At 45.9% G+C, this 14,967-nt stretch overlaps 3 pseudogenes; all 3 read left to right on the top strand.

Moving 5' to 3' along the window:
• The first annotated feature begins 311 nt into the window (after positions 1-311).
• On the top strand, positions 312-2,090 carry LOC147728307 (18S ribosomal RNA; annotated as a pseudogene).
• A 1,074-nt stretch (positions 2,091-3,164) lies between these two features.
• Positions 3,165-3,318, top strand: LOC147728306 (5.8S ribosomal RNA; annotated as a pseudogene).
• A 484-nt stretch (positions 3,319-3,802) lies between these two features.
• Positions 3,803-5,963, top strand: LOC147728305 (28S ribosomal RNA; annotated as a pseudogene).
• Positions 5,964-14,967: the final 9,004 nt, after the last annotated feature.

The raw sequence follows: 14,967 nt of genomic DNA, 5'->3' as shown, positions 1-14,967 counted from the left end.
TCTGCTTAGGGTAGTTTAGCCAGCACTGTACTGTGATTGTGATTGCAAGGCTGATCTGGAAGTCCTAATGAAGGCTCAGTTGACTTTCAAAGCCCAGCCAGGGGTCCACAAGGTTGGATGTGTTTGCTCCCATGGGCCCTTGGTGTGCATGAATTATAAGAAAGGAAGGTGCCTTTTTCCGGATTATTTGGTACAAATTATAAGAACACCCAATGTCCTCTAGTCTTTCTCCTCTGGTGCTGCGAGGATAAAGACTGGTATACCCTGGGTCACAGGGGCCTCAATATGTGGCTCCCTTCAAGCCCTGATGGCACTATCCTATGAGCCTTGCTTTCCATAGATCAGTCAGGGATGCAAAGCTGATATATCACATGCAGGGTGGCCTGCTTTGGACTTATTTATTTGGCATTATTGGTCCACTTTGGTATGGACAGTTTTGACAGCCTTGAATATTCCTAATGCTAATACATGCTGAAGAGTGCTGACCTCCTGGGATGTAGGTATTTATCAGGCCAAGACCAACCTGGGCTCAGCTGGCTGTTTTGGTGACTCTAGATAACCTTGGGCTTATCGCACATCCCCATGAAATTAATGATACACCAGATGTCTGCCCTATCAACTTTTGATGGTACTGTCTGTGCCTACTATTGTGACCAGAGGTAATGGGGAATCAGGGTTCAATTCCATAGAAAGATCCTGAGAAATGGCAGCAGCAGGCCTACAAATTACATACTCTGGACTCTGTAATGTAGAGACAAAAATAAAAATACAGAACTCCTTCAAGGCCCTGCAATTGGAATGAGTAAACTTTAAGTCCTAAGGATGCATTGGAGGGCAAGTCGGGTGCCAGCAGTCATGGTAATTCCAGCTCCAATAGCATATATTAATGTTGCTGCAGTTAAAAAGCTCACAGTCGGATCTTTGGAGTGAGCTGGTGGTCTGCCATAAGGCAATATACCTTCTGTTTCAGCCCCTGCATCTCTGCATCTTGTGCTCCCCTTAATGCTCTTAACTGAGTGTCCTAGTGGGCTGAAGCAATGTCTTTGAAAAAATGTGAGTTTAGAAAGCAGGCCGGTTGCCTGTATACTTAAGCTAAGAATAGTGGAATTATACTCTGGTTCTATTTTGTTGTTCTTTGTAACTGGGGTCATGATTAGGAGGAACAGCATTCCTACTGTGCAGCTAGAGGTGAAGTTTATGGACCGGCACAAGTCGAACCAAAGCATTTGCCAAGAATGTTTTCATTAATCAAAAATGAAAGTTTCAAAGAGGTTCAAAGATGATCAGATACCGTCGCAGTTCTGACCATAAATGATGCCGACTAGTGATCCAATGTTGCTGAATAGTGATTCCTATACCGTGCTGAGCAGCTTGTGGGAAACCAAAGTCTTGGGGTTCCAAGGGTAGTATGCTTACAAAGCTGAAACTTAAAGGAATTGATGAAAAGGCACCACCCGGTGGCTTTATTTGACTCAACACAGAAACCGTACCCAGCACAGACATGGAAATGATTGACAGATTGATAGTTTGTTCTCGATTATATGGGTGGTGGTTCATGGCCGTTGTTAATTGGTTAGTTGGTGGAGTGATTTGTCTGGTTAATCCCGATAATGAACAACACACCTCCATACTAACTAGTTATGTGAACCCTGAGTGGTTGGTGTTCAACTTCTTAGAGTGACAAGTGATATATCAGACATGTGATATTGAGAAATAACAGGTCTGAGATGCCCATAGATGCCTGGAGCTGCATGCATGCTATACCAGACAGCTCAGTGTGTGTCTACCCTTTGCCAATAGTTGTGGTCCTGTTGAACCACGTTCAAGATAGGGATTGGGGATAGCAATTAGTTGCCATGAACAAGGAATTCCCAGTAAGTGCGGGTCATAAGCTCGCATAGATTAGATCCCTGCCCTTTGCACACACCACCTGTTACTATTATCGTTTGGATGGTTAATTGAGGTCCTTACATTGGCCCTGCAGGGGTTGGCAATTCCTCTGGTGCTGAGAAGATGATCAAACTTGACCATCTAGAGGAAGTAAAATTTATAATAAGATTTCCGTAGGTGAACCTGCAGAAGAATGATTAATGGTGGAGCAGCTAGAGTGACTGTCAGTGACAGTCTGAATCCTCAGGCATCTCCCAGACAGAACCCAAGGCACAGGGCCCAGCCTGACCCTTGTCCGGCCTGGCTGTTGGGGGTCCATGGTTGTTGGGTGCTTAGGTGAGGACCGGGTATGGGGCAGTGGCTACCACCTCAGAGGACCCAATTGGCATGTGAGGGACCGGGGTGGCTGATGTCGCTCACCCTGTGATATGTTAGACAGCCTCCCAAGAGGAAACCAGTGCTCACCCAGCACACACCTGGGGGTAACCAAATTGCAGTGCCTCCAAGGGCTGGGACCCTTCTGAAGGACCTGCTACCTGGGCCCCCTCAACACCAATGCCGGTCTACCTGGGTTTCAAGCAACTGAGGTGTATTTTGTCTTTGGTGACAGGGCAGCCAGCCTCTGAAGGAGGCAGGACAGTGAGAGAACCCCAGCTTCTCTTGCTGATGATGCCATGCTCCTTCGAAGTCAGGGTGAATGCCTCTGAACGGTGGGAGGTGATGCTACCCCAGCCACTTGAGCTTCCAAGTGTGTACCAGAAGCAGGTGAGTAACAATTATGGTGTGGGGAACCTGGCTATTCCACCATCAAGGAGGAACCCCAACCCACTAGAACGGCTCTGGGCTACTGCCTTAGGTGGGGACAATCGATGTGCAGAAATTGAGCCCTTACTTCCAATGGCCCCGGTGAGTGTCAGGTAGCTGATGTGCAGGTGGGGCAACCCTCCCTTATGGTTAGGGACTTGATGAACTGGTCCCATGTGGCCAAACTGGGATTGAAAGACTCTTTTGGAATTGTCAGAGAGGGCTGGTGGTGGAACTTCATGCATCTGCTAAAGTGGGAGACTCTCGCTTGCCTGCCTACTTGGGCGGTGGAGTGGTGCTCCTGGGCTAAGCACCTGGTGACACGTTTGAAATAATGGAGGCTGCATTTCATAGGTAAAGGTTTATGGCAGGTGGGACTGTCTAACTGCATGAACAGTTAATGTTTGGTGCTTACTTCCACCTGCCTCTCCTTCACCTGCATGTGGGCAAACTTTGCAAAAGTTGTCTGTGACTGCTGAGAGTGGATATCTTGGTTCAAGCATTGATAAAGAATGCAGCTAGCTGTGACAATTATTGTGAATTGCATGACACATTGAGCATCAACACTTTGAACACTCCTTACTGCCCTGGGTTCCTCCTGGGGCTAAATCTGTCTGACAGCAACTTGAATGTCAACCACCTTGGGGCTCTCCCACAGTGCCATTTTAGCTGTCTCAGGGGCCTCTGCTACATTTTTCCTCCCAAAGGCAGACCCCTGATCATCCATATCGAGGACCTTCCCCCATTCTCACTGCAGAGGTATGCCGCCAGTATGCTTAGACTTCCCTGCATTGATTAGATGGGAGCCCAGGCCTACAAAACCTGGGATGCCTGGCTGTGTGCTGCATATGACTGTCTGTGGTTTCCACGGGCTGAACATGCACATACTTCTTTGGTACCCACTTCTACAGCTGGAAAGGTCCCATGCCTTTCCCCGGTGCTGGTTTCCATGCTGACCTCAGCGAACATTTGTCTCCGATCTGGGAAATTGTGTGCTGCTGTGACCTTACTGTATGAAGGGGGGGGGGTTCTTCTGGCACCTATGGAATTGGTCAGGTTCCCCATGATTTGACATCTGACTATGACCTCAGATCAGACATGACGATGACTTGAATGTAAGCATATTACCAAGCGAAAGGGATAGAAACTAAGCAAGACTCCCTCAGTGAGAAGAAGGAAAAGCCCAGCAAAGAATCCCCACCCAATGGCTGGTGCAGGAAATGTGGCGTACAAAAGGCCAACAGCCTGGTGCCATTCAGAGGCTCAAGTCCTTTTGATTGAGGCTAACCCTGTGAATGGTGTTAGGCAGGTAGTGGCCCATAGAATGATGGTATCGGGACTTCTTGGAGTCGAGCGAGTTGCTTGGGAATGCAGGCCAAAGTAGGTGGGAAACTCCATCTAAGGCTAAATACTGGTGCAAGACCAATAGTCAAAACTACTGCAAGGGAAAGTTGAAAAGAACTTTTAAGCAAGAGTTCAAGAGGACATAATGCAGTCAAGAGGCAAACGGGTAGGGTCCATGCAGTCCACCCTCAGGATTCAACATGGTGGGAAGGATGGTTACCAAGGAGGGCAGACTCCCTTCAGTAGGACCATCGCCTGGGTGCTCCCAGCCCCCACAGGGTGCATTTCCCCTGCAGTGGTGCGCTGCAACTTGCTCTAGGTCAGTTCGGAAGGCTTTGGGGGGCAGGTGTCTCTTTGCTCTTGTGGAGAGTGTTACAGCCCCATGGCCCCATGGCAGCAGCTGTGCTGTGTCCATTGGACTGAGTGAAATTGACTGTCTCTGTGCCCATCTCCACCAACCATCCTGGTTGCTCTTGGAGTGTGCGGGGGCAGGGAAGGAGAACAGGACTCCTTCTTCCAGGTGTGACTGTTTACTTAGGCAGACTATGCTCAGCGTGCCCTGATTGCATTGCGCTGCCGGGTGAGGAGGCCCACTTTGGGTGCCAGGGGTCCAGGGTAATGTTGGTTACCCACCTGACCGATCTTGAAACATGGACTAGGGAGTCTAGCACATGCACAAGTTGGAGTGTCATTTGAAACCCTTTGACACAATGAAGGTGCGGGCCGGTGTCCGACAGGTGAGGTGGCATCCTTCCGTGTTCTCATGGCGGGAGCACTGCCAGCCCCTCTCACCCACTCTGTCTGAGAGGTGGAGCATGAGCATGTGTGATAGAAACCAAAAGATGGTGAACCATGCCAGGGCACGGCAAAGCCAGGGGAAACTCTGATTCAGGTCCATTGAGGTCCTGAAGTGCAAATTGGGCAACCGACATAGATATAGAAATGAAAGACTAATCAAACCATCTAGTAGCTGGATCCCTCTGAGGTTTTCCTCAGGATAGCTGGCACTCAGAATCCCCAGTTTTATCTGTTAAAGGAATTGATTAGAGGTCTTGGGGATAAAACTATCTCAACCTGTTCTCAAACTCTAAATAGAGAAGAAGGCGGGATTGCTGGCGTGGAGCAGATCATTGAATGCGAGTGACTAGTGGGCCACTTTTGGAAACAGAGCTGGTGCTGGGGGATGAACTAAATGCTGGTGTAAGGTGCATGATGTCAACACTCATCAGGCTCCAAAAAAGGTGTTGGCTCATATAGATGGCCTTGGAAATTGGAATAAGCTAAAGAGTGTATATTAACTCACCTGTTGAATCAACTAGCCCTGAAAATGGATGGCGCTGGAGCATTGAGCCCATTCCCAGCTGTCACCAGCATTGAGAGCCATGAGGCTAAGATGCGATGATTAGGAGGGGTCCTGCAGTGTGCATGGATGCCCACGGAGGGGCCCGGGTGTAGATTTTGGTGGTAGTAGGAAATATTCGAACAAGAACTTTGAATGCTGAAATGGAGAAGGGTTCCATGTGAGCAGCTCTTATAAATGGGTCAGTTGGTCCCAAGAGAGGATTGAGCACCATTCAGAAGCTACATGAGATGGCTTCTGCTGCCCTTGGCCAACTGAAAGGGAGTCTAGTTAAGACCCCCAAACCCGGAGGTTTGGAGACAGGTACCTTTGTGATGTCAAGTGCAATAATGCAAATGAGCCTGGATAAGCTAGCCCTGGGGAATAGTTTTATTTTCTTTGTGAAGTGCAGGGCCCTCTGGAATGGGTTCTCATTGAGATAGGAGCCAAGCCTTCAGGAAAACTCAAGGTTCTGATCGCATTCAGTGAGTTCTTGTTTGTCTTTGAAAATCCTGGGGATATCGTGTTAATCTTGCTCCGTACCCATATCAGAAGCAGCTTATCATGACTCTCTGGGTCATGGGCCGGTGTCTTGCCTCAGCTGGCACCTAGCAGCTCTCTTTTTGAACTGGTGCTGATCAGGGGAATCTGACTATTTAATTAAAACAAAGCTTCAGAAAGGCCTGAGATGGATGTTGACATGATGTGATTTCCACTCAGTACTCCGAATGACTCAGTGAAGAAATTCAATGACATGCGGATATACCACAGGAGTAACTATAATTCTCTTAACTTCTTCTCAATCATAGTGACAGTTACCTCCAAGTGGTCCGAAGATAATTATCTCTATGGCTGTATACTTATTGAGGAAAAGTCTATAGAGATATGCCAAACAAGGTACTATCATAGCCATGAGTATGATATCAAGAAATGATGAAGCGAAAATAGGTGCCAGACAGGATACAGTATACATACGCGGCTGTCATCAAGAGGCACACTTTCTATCATACCATTTGGGACTGTCCACTAATAAGACCCATACGGGAAAAGACGACCAAACATATGCAGGATGCACTAGGGAAAAAAGATAACCCTCACACCACCACTGGGGGCTCCTCAACATCCTGGAGGTGACTGACCTCACGGAAGTGGAACAGCCACTGGCCATACTAGGATATATGAAGTGGGGAGTGGCAGAGGGGCCATCAACAGGGATTTCGGCACGTGACCTAGATAAATATATGATTGCAGAAAAAGAGGTGTTTAAATCTAGAGGGTGTCCCAAGAAGTGGGATAAAAAGTGGAGCAATTGGAGCGCATATTGGAGAACCGGGCCTGGGCCTGGCGGCGCAGGGCACGCCTTAAATCCCCGAGTTCACCTTCCTTGTCAAACAGAGACACGAGACACTCTGTTGAGAGTGGAAAGCCAGATTTATTAGCTGCAGCCAAGCACAGTTATCCCAGAAGTTACACACACGGTAGGTTCTGAGGAGACTGCCACTTCAATCCGTGGCGCACAATCTTTTATAGGAACACATTTACAACGTTTACTCCTTACACATACAAAACGAACCAATGAGAAAAGTTGGAAAACAAGCTATCAGGTATCTCAAATACGCCCCTTTCTCAGACCCCGTGTGTTACCCCTCCCAACAAATTCATCAGTGGTGGTACCAACAATTCAATTTGCAGGTGGCAGGACGTATTTGTGTGCCTCAAAGGATAGCTGTGTAACAAGAGAATACAAGGAGAGAAAAGTGAAGGCCAGTCGGATAAGATAATGTAAGGAAAGAATAGGAGAAGGCAAATAGTCAGTCGAGACGGGGATCAGTCAACCCAGACATGGATTAACGAACTCGGCCAGACCCTGACATCGGTTTCGTAAACAAGGGCAATGGAGTTACTCTTTAACTGAAAAGACACGCAGTAGCTGAGAAAAGCAAAAACACTCCGTTCGCCATGCGGCCTGAGTGAGGCAAAACAAAATGCCGACAAAACACAAAATGGAGGCTAGATACGGGACACAGTCAGAAATCAAAGAACCTCAGACCCTCCTTTTGCCATTACTCAGGCAAAACACCAAGGACTCGAGTTAGTCTGAGTCGATGTCAATGGCCATGAGGTAATCGAGCTGTTGTTGTAGCATCATTCTAATATTCTCTGTTTTCTGTGACACAGGCTTCGGGACACGCATAGTGGCACAAAGACCACAGATGGCAGGTCCACACTGTACACAGAGACAACAAGAGAAAATGATGGCCAAGACCATTCCAAGGAAAGTTAGTATCTTCCATCCCCATGTGGATAGTAGTCCCCAAAACCATCCCATCACAGACCAATCTCCCTAGTCCTGATGTATAGACTTAGAGATGATATGTAACTTGGATATAGCTTGGTATACCCTAGGGGCATTATCAGGAATGTAAACACAGCAACTAGACCCGATCAATTTACAGACTCCTCCACGATCTGCAAGGACAATGTCTAGAACCATTTGGTTCTGCAAGGTCATAAGGCGATCCGCCTGAAGTTCGGCTGTCAGATTACTCAAGGCTCCAGAAGTTACATTTATAGAAGCCTCAACAACACAAACTAGTTGTCTAATGTCTCTGCTATTGGACATTGGGCCCCAGAACGGAAGCAACCCTTTAATAAAGTCACCTCCTTCTTGTCCTGCCTTTCGAATCAATAACTCCCCTGCCATATCTCTTCCTATGATTACCTGAAGGAGCAGTATATGTTGGAGGAAGAAGAAAAGCCACATAAGAAGTTTCTGAAAAGTAAGTAGGAAGCTATGTATAAGCTCTGTCATGGCACATAAAATATGTGCTTTGTGATGGCACTAATGGTGAGGGAATCTGAGGTATATAAACATAAGTATGGGAACAGACACTCCTTTCCTGTTGATTTTTGACATTCTGGCCATTGATCTGTAGGCAGAAATTACCTCAATGAGGCACAGTCCAAATTGGTGGGGATCTCCTTCGCCTAGCCTTATCCGTGAGGCTAGTAACATAACGAGTTATATTCCAGCCATCATATGCTCTTTTCTCATCCACAGGAATCTTACTAATCTCAGCAATTCTAGCCATAGCCACTTTTCCCTTTATCAAAGAACTATGACTGAAATCTGCTCCACCACCATATGGAATACCAGGAGGATACCGTAGTTGATTCTGATAGACATTAGAGAACATAGCCAAATAGGCCCAAGCGGAGCCTTCATAGGAAAACGGAAGGACTAAATATGGCATCCCTCTCTCTGTATTATGAGGCATGAGCCCACAGACCTAACAATCAGTGGTAATCATTACCAGTTGATGCTAATGCAATAACTTAATAAATATATTTATTGAAATATTCTGTTCTCCTAATCTGTTCGTGTTCTGGGAGTGTATGAAACCGATGTGGAGAGACAGTAGTAAAGAGAGATAAAGAGACAGAAGTTGGAATAGGTAATGGCTGCATAGTATAAAAAACCCAACTTACACACGCTAATAAAATACATGAACATACTAAAACACATAATATTATGCCACAAGGACTAACCAATGATTTCTTAATTTTACTTTTCATCTTCAAATTTTGGTCATGAATTTCCACTTTTGTATCCATACTCTAAAGCGTTGCTCACGGCAATCTTCCTAGATCACTTAGCTCTGATTTTTAGCCGTTCCATGACACTGCAAGTCCTGCAGACCTATGTCACTACTCAGGTCACAGCTTAAGACTCCTACTGTGACCCTGCAACTTGATGGATAGTGGAAAAAGAATGTCTCTCAAAAAAAAAACGTAATCAGAAAAAGAAAATTCAATGGTCCTTTGCTATTCTTGGTCGCAAATTATACCGAGTCTTAATAGGGATCGTTTGCTCGTTAAACAAAGTTTCTGGTTTGGCCGTGTTCAATCGCAGATGTGATGGTACAGCTTCTTGCAACACGTCATTGTCTTCTTTCTCAGAGTTCGTTTGATCCAGACGTGCACTACTGAAAGGTACAAATCGAGGGACTCTTTCGACTTCACTATCACTCATGCCCTTACGAACCCATTAATCAAAAGGTAGAGGCAAAGGTACCCTCTTACAGTGCACGCCGTGGACCCAGTTCTTTTCCCGACGACCTTTACTGCTGTACGTGTTGTCAATAAAACTTGCAGCGGTGGGCCCCAACGAGGTTCCAAACTCTTTTTCCGCTGGAAATTCTTCAAGCAGACCCAGTCTCCGGGTTGGGCGGAGTGACCTGGGTCCACAGAGGCCTCCGGCAAAGAGTTTTGAACCTGTTGATGAAGAACACGTAATTTAGTGGTGAAGTCATGCAAGTAGTCAATCAGCATTGGGTATGAGATATCAGATTACTTTTTAGGTCGAGGGTCTCCCCAGACATTGGCTGGGCGCCCAAAAACGACCTCATACGGACTAAGAACTAAACGAGAATGAACAGTAGTTCTCGTGGAAAAAAGGGCCAATGATAAGGCATCAGGCCAAGCAAAACCCGTGCTGGCCTGAATCTTTGCCAATTTGAGCTTGAGAGTGCCATTATAGCACTCTACCAAACCTGCTGACTGAGAGTGGCTTGCCGCATGGAATTTCTGCCTAATACCAAGACCTGTACACACTTTCTGCATAATTCACTCCCATTGTCACTTCAGACAATGCGCGGCAAACCAAACCTCGGGAAAAACTCCTTCAAAAGAACTTTGGCAGTAGACAAAGCAGTATTGTCCTTTAGGGGGTAGGCCTCTATCCATCTGGAAAAGGCACACACCACCCCCAGAACATACTTAAGGTTATTACAACGATCCATATGAATATAATCGATTTGTAATACCTTGAAAGGGTACGTAGGGGGAGCAAAATGACCTGCTGGAGTTGGGGTTCCCTTTCCTGGGTTATGCATTAAACAAACGATGCAATGCTTCACCACATTTTCTACAGATTTAGGAATTCCTTCATTCTGACATACTGGAGCCAACATTTTACATATGCCTTTTGCACTGATGTGAGCTGGACCATGCGCCATAGTAACTACAGGTAGTACATAGGCGTCTGGTAACAGCCAACGCTGATGTTCTGACAATTCCGTCCAACACCCAGTCAATGCCAACATTCCTGTACTTTCTCTCCACTTACTCAATTCTTTCTCAGTAGCCTCTTCTTGAATCATTCTCACACTTCACCCATCTTGCAGGGCCCACAACACACATGCGACTTGTAACATCTCTCGCTGTTTCCTACGCTACTTCATCTGCAAAAGCATTCCCGCGACCCACATCATCAGTAATCTTCTTATGAGACCTACACTTGATTATTGCTATTTGTGTAGGCAGAGCAAGTGATTCGAGAAGGTCAGTCACCAACTGACCATGCTGTATTTTAGTCCTATGGAAAGTAAAGAATCCTCTTTCCTTCCACAAGCGACCAAAGGTATGAGCCACACCAAAGGCATATTGGCTATCAGTGTAAGCATTCACTCTCTTTCCCTTAGCCAACACGCACGCTCTCGTCAGGGCAATTAAATCAGCTGCTTGGGCTGAATTCTGTGCAATACGTGCTGTCTCCACTACCTTATACAAGGTGGTAACAGCATAAGCTGCAGTCATTTCACCATTTGGAAGTTTGAAACAAGACCCATCCACCCAGGGGATCCCATCCGGGTCCACAAGTGGTGTGTCTTTTAGATCTATTCTGCCTTTTGTCTCCTCCTCAGTTCGGAGAAAACAATCATGCTGTTCTTGAATGCCTTTCTCGTCCGGAATGGGCAACAGTGTTGCTGGATTCAAAGTATTACACCTCTTGATGTGTAAATGGCTGGCCAAGAGCGTCAGCTCATATCCAGACAAGCGATCATTCGTGAGGTGTTGTGTCTTCGTTCTATTCAAAAGAGTATCTACTGCATGTGGTACCATGACAACAAGAGTGTTATCTAATACCAATCCAGCAGATTGACGGATAGAGATTGCTATCACTGCTGTAGCTCTGAGACAACTAGGCAATGCCTTCGCTACTGGATCCAACGTAGCCAAAAAATAGGCACATGGCCGTTGCTTGTCTCCAAATTGCTGCGTTAAAACTGACAACGGGCAACCTTCTCTTTCATGAACGTAGAGTGTGAAAGGCTTACTGTAATCTGGAGTACCTTACACAGGGGCAGAACACAAAGCAGTGCGTAAATCAGAGAAAACTCTTTTGACATTCGTCAGTCCAAGGGAGAGGTTGTGGTGTATATTTCAACGTGAGTGCCAACAGAGAAAAATTCTGGATCCACTGTCTACAATAAGAGGTAATGCCCAGAAAGGCACGCACCTCCCTTTGTGTGGATGGCACAGACATTTGTGCAATTGCTTGAATTCATTCTGGGGTCAACCGTCTTCCCTCCTTCGACAAGAGATGACCTAAATAGGTAACCTCTTGGCGGCAATATTGCAACTTAGAGGGGGACACCTTATGATGCAAATCAGACAAATGACCCAACAAAGAAACAGCCACATCCTTACAGACATCTTCCGAATCAGCAGCAACCAACAAATAGTCAACATACTGAATCAGAGTGACACCTGGGGCAAAATGAAAGCATCAAGCTGGGATTTCAAAGCCTGACTGTAAATGGAGAGACTTTCACAATAGCCTTGAGGTGCAAGCTTGATCCGGAAACTCCGACCTCCGAGAGAGAAACCAAACATATCCCTACTTTCCTCAGCAATAGGAATGCTAAAGAAAGCATTCTTAAGGTCGATAACCGAAAACCATGCCGTTGAAGCGGATATCATAGTAAGTAAGGCAGTAATATCTGGGACAACAGGAAACTGGGAGACAACAATCTTGTTGACCTCCCAAAGATCGATCACAAAACGATATACAGGAGGCTGAGAAGGGTCAGTGCATTTAAGAACAGGCAGGACAGGACTATTGCAAACATTACCTCTCGTGTCTTCCACTACACCCTTCTGTACCAGATCATAGATAATGGCCAACAGAGCTTGTTCACCATCATTAGAAATCTTGTACTCATGAATACGTGGCAATTTAACATCAGGTTTATTAGTAACCACGTAAGGTGGAATCTGTAGCAGACCAACATCATTCGGACCTGTAGCCCAAAGCGTAGCAGGGAGAGATTGCAATTCAGGCGGAAACCGATCTTTAGATAGATATGTAGGGGAAACCAATTTCTCACCCAAGGTAAGATGCACACCAGAGGGGGAACAATACAAAGTTGCATGAAGACGTTTCAACAAATACAAACCCAACAGGTTTTCTCCGCAACCAGTCATTAAAATAAGCGGAGCTTCCAAATCGTAAGGACCAATCAAAAGAAGCAAAGGACAAGAAACCGGGTTAGCAACTGGGGTGCCAGAAAATCCTACAGAAACGTTCGTTAAGCCAGACAAAGGTGCCCCAGGGAGTTTGGAATGAATGATAGAACTTCTCTTGCACCAGAATCCAAAAGAAATGGCTCTGCAACAACCAATGCAACAACTTCAACATAAGGCCCATTTTGATCCACTGGAACTGATACGACTCCCTTACTTTGTCCATGGCTGTCCTAACTAGAATGAAAATCCTGGACGTCACCCTCAACATAATAATCGTCATTATAATATATTGCAGACTGAGTATTTTGCTGATCAAAATAATTCAAATAATTCTGAGGGGGAAAGGAACGCTGTCCCTGAGGCAACGCACCTCGCCCTCTACCTCTAGGTGCTGATTGAAAACCACCACGGCCTCGCGACCCTGGAAATCCACCATTACGCTGTAATAAAACCGGACAGCTATTCTTAAAATTACCTTCCTCTTTACAATAGGCACACTGATTAGGACTAAGCAAAGGCCGTGGAACAAAATGCTCAGGTTTCTGCAACAACCTTTGAGGCTGGGGAGGCTGCTGAAACTGATGCTGACCAGAGCGAGGGGGATAAGCCTGCTAAAGACCAACCTTCGTTTTTTATTCCTTAGTCTTCTTCTCCATCTTATCTTTCTTTTCTTTGTCCCTATTCTCGTAATACTGGGCAGTGGCAAATATCTGTGCAGACAAAGAAACAGCCCAGGAACTTTCGGAGTCTTTCAACTTATGAGACAATTCAGGAAGTAAATTAAATACAAATGTATCCACAAATAATCGCTGTCCACCCTCAGTACTCATATCCTGACCACTGTGATCGATAAATGTCTCCACAAAACGAGTAAAGAAATCGGAGACACTCTCATCTTTCTTCTGCTTACACGCAGCTAACTTATCCCAGTTAACGCGTAAGGCAGGCGTCATTGTCTTCATTGAAGCAATGATCCTACCAAGCAACTGTGCAATCAAATCATCTGGCTTAGCACCACCCACTTGTGCTGCATCCGCAGCAGCTATAGCGGCCCAATTACTACCTAAAGCTTGGTCGTGGTCCTCTCTACAAATCCAAGCCCACAATGCTTGCGGAACCACATTATCATCAGCATATCAATATCGGCCAAGTTCATGATATATGCATCAACAGTCTGGGACAGCTCCTTATAATAGCCAGCAGGATTTTTACGAGGGTCCGGTAAAGACTGCTTAAGTGCTAAAACTTCAGCTCGTTTCCAAGGGATAGGTGCCCATATACGCTAGAAATGAGCAGGAACACCATGAACAGCGCCCGCTTGCGGAACCGCTTCTCTCCAGACTGGAGGAACTTCTCTCATAGGATAATTTTTCATTTTCTGTCTAACTGCAGGATCAGGCTCAAGAGTAGTTTGAGAAGAATATAAAGACCTAAAAGTAACAAGTGTCTTTATAGCATCCTCAGCTTCAGGACCCACAATGAGTCCTTTATCAAACCTGTCCTGTATATCTAACAGACCCTGAGGAGTCAAATCCAACTCCATATCCTCCCATCCTTTGACAAGAGCATCATACATATTATTAGAAATGTATCTCTGCGTGGGCGCATTCCACTGGAGAAAGGTACTCAGAATATCAGGTACACTATACAGCAGACCACTCAAATCCATTGGTGAGCAAGCGAGTCCAATGCAACTCGTTCGGCAGATTCTGGAATTTGACTACGGGATTGCCTTCGAGAAAAGGCAGGAGTCCTATTAAAAGATCCAAAAAGAGGAGAGAAGAGACCAGAAACAGTATCAACCAACCTACTACGAGTCGGGGAAGAAGCAGCCAGTAAAACCGGAGATGCAGTATTAAGCAAAGGAAGAGAAGAACTAGCTGTCACAAGAGAACCTGAAGATTAAGGAGACTGAGGTACAGAAGTTGGTGGCAAAGGAGGTGCAGGTGGCAATGCAGGAAGAGGCAATTGTGGAGGAGCTGGAGTACCTGACTGAACAACAGGTTGCTGGACAGGTGGCAATAATACGGGCGCATTAGCTCCTGGTACATAAGGCGGAGGCAATCCTAATAAATGAGACATTAAGGGATCTTCGTCAGGGTCTTTACTCCATGGAGAAGTAGGCAACACAGGGTAGCATATATCTATTGCCATATGATGTTGTCTGTCTAAAACTTCAATTGCTCGCTCAGTCTCATTATCCTTGAATTGCTGAGCAGCCTGTATGATCGTCATATCTTTTGCTTTTCTATCTCTTTTTGCCTGCGTAATTTCTATCT

This window comes from Lissotriton vulgaris, chromosome 3_1, assembly GCF_964263255.1.
Source record: "Lissotriton vulgaris chromosome 3_1, aLisVul1.2, whole genome shotgun sequence".
NCBI classification, from domain to species: Eukaryota; Metazoa; Chordata; class Amphibia; order Caudata; family Salamandridae; genus Lissotriton; species Lissotriton vulgaris.
Note: the sequence above shows the minus strand (reverse complement) of the source record. Positions and strands in the feature narration are given on the sequence as shown.